Source organism: Halictus rubicundus, unplaced genomic scaffold, assembly GCF_050948215.1.
Source record: "Halictus rubicundus isolate RS-2024b unplaced genomic scaffold, iyHalRubi1_principal scaffold0390, whole genome shotgun sequence".
Taxonomy (NCBI): Eukaryota; Metazoa; Arthropoda; class Insecta; order Hymenoptera; family Halictidae; genus Halictus; species Halictus rubicundus.
Window position 1 is genome coordinate 12,501 of NW_027488931.1, and position 2,500 is coordinate 15,000.

Sequence of the window (2,500 nt, forward strand, 5' to 3'; positions counted from 1 at the left end):
GAAATCCTATGTAGATGAGGTGTCCTAAGAGCAAATGTACAAACACAAAACACACACCCATCGGGCGAAAGGGAATCCGGTTTCTATTCCGGAACCCGGCAGCGGAACCGCATACCATTCGGGCCCTCGTAAGAGTGTTCGTCGGGGTAACCCAAAATGACCTGGAGACGCCGTCGGGAGATCCGGGGAGAGTTTTCTTTTCTGTATAAGCGTTCGAGTTCCCTGGAAACCTCTAGCAGGGAGATAGGGTTTGGAACGCGAAGAGCACCGCAGTTGCGGCGGTGTCCGGATCTTCCCCTCGGACCTTGAAAATCCAGGAGAGGGCCACGTGGAGGTGTCGCGCCGGTTCGTACCCATATCCGCAGCAGGTCTCCAAGGTAAAGAGCCTCTAGTCGATAGATTAATGTAGGTAAGGGAAGTCGGCAAATTGGATCCGTAACTTCGGAATAAGGATTGGCTCTGAGGAGCGGGGCGTGTCGGGCTTGGTCGGGAAGCGGGTCTGGCTGACGTGCCGGGCCTGGGCGAGGTGAACACATTATTGCGAATCCGAGCTCGGTCCCGTGCCTTGGCCTCCCGCGGATCTTCCTTGCTGCGAGGCTTCCGTCTTGAACGGTCGTCCTCTTCGGCCGCCATTCAACGCTCAGCTCAGAACTGGCACGGACTAGGGGAATCCGACTGTCTAATTAAAACAAAGCATTGCGATGGCCCCCACGGGTGTTGACGCAATGTGATTTCTGCCCAGTGCTCTGAATGTCAACGTGAAGAAATTCAAAAAAGCGCGGGTAAACGGCGGGAGTAACTTTACATATGCGGGTTACATCCTCTGGCGCTAGGCCTTCTATGCCTTTCGCCGTAAACAGTGAGGGGCAGAGCAACCGTTCCCCTCGCGGGCCTAACGGCCTGCTAAAGGGCTAAGGAGAGGTATTACCAGGAGAGGATCACTACTTATGTGACTATCTTACTGGTGCACTGGGTGAGGTGGACCCACCGCCAAATCCCCCCGGCAGGGTGCAATTCCCTGCCGTGGCCGCACGTCGCGGAAGTCGCAGACGGAAAGGCGCGCACCACTCGTGGGAGGGCGCCGGACTGACCCGAGGTCCAGGCGGGTGGAGGGGCTGTCCACTGTAAGCGCTAGCCCTATAATCGCCGCAATCATCGGAGGAGGTCCGGATCGTCAGAGTGGGGGGAGCTGATTTCAGCTCCCCATGCAAGGGTATGATGGTCTGCACTGTTACTCCTGGACGTGTTTTACGATCGGGAGTAACAACCATCATTCTCTTTAGGATAGCCAAATGCCTCGTCATCTAATTAGTGACGCGCATGAATGGATTAACGAGATTCCCTCTGTCCCTATCTACTGGGTCTTATAAGCGTCAGGGACTTATATCATGGTATAACCCTGACGCACCAACCCCTCCTTCACGTGGTAGGACCTGGACACCTTCGGGTGACTAACGGGGCTCTGGTAAGAGAGTTCCTGCGAGAGTTCTCGCCATGCGACAACCGCAGCTCTGGGAAGAGAGCTCTTGCGGAGTTGTCGCATGGCGGGGACCGCGGCTCTCAGAGAGCTCTGCGTGAGTTGTCGCTCTGCGACAACCGCGGCTCTCTCATTAAGAGAGTTCTGGCGGAGTCATCGCTTTTGCGATGACCGCGGCTCTCAGGGAGCCCATGCGTGTGTTATCGTTCGCGATAACCGCGGCTCTCACCCGGAAGACTCCCCTCTGCCGCGACGACCCACCGGATACATCCGGTGGTATGTTGCAGAACGGGAGAAACGGGGGGCTTACCTTAACCGGTCGGCCTAACGGGGAGGCGAACCCCTTGAACAAACCCTTAACCTCTAAGCTGAGAACGCGGCGAAAGAGGTCCCGTGTGTACACGGGCGGTCGGTGGGTCCATCGACCATTAGCGCAACCTCAAGACACCTGGCGAAATCTTGAGCGTAAAAGCCTTCTCCCCGGAAAGGGCGTCACCCGGGGAGCGACCGTCTTTCGTCCCTAATCGTGGGAACAATTATGGATTCTGACAAACACACCAAAAACAAAACGAAGAAGAAGGGAGGAAAGAAGGAAAAGGAAGGAGAAAAAAAGAAGACGGGCTGGGAGGTGGAAATAGAAACAACCCAGACAGGCGGGAACTCAGCTACTGTCTGGGATGACATATCTGACGAATACACGGACGATCCCTACGATACAGAGTGGGACATGAGTCAAGATGACTTTAACTGGGAATTTCCCAAAAATAGAAAGAGAAAAAATAAGCGACCAGGTGACTCGTGCAACGAGTCACACAAGAAACTTATTAAAGATGTTAAGATTGAGCTGGAGCGGTTCGACGAACTGCCACTCAGCCCAGAGGAAAACCTCAGAAGGTTCCTCAGGGGACTCAAGGAGCCCGAACGAAAGAGAGGAGAAGAACTCCTAAACGCCCTAATCAGGGAACATGAGGTAATGCAGACGGAAGCCAGGGACTTCCGTTCTGAACTACGTAGAGAGAACAC

The 2,500-nt window shown here is 54.8% G+C and overlaps 1 pseudogene; it reads left to right on the forward strand.

Moving 5' to 3' along the window:
- The window catches only part of LOC143364261 (large subunit ribosomal RNA), a 7,105-nt pseudogene that overhangs the window by 1,917 nt on the left and 2,688 nt on the right, over positions 1–2,500 (forward strand).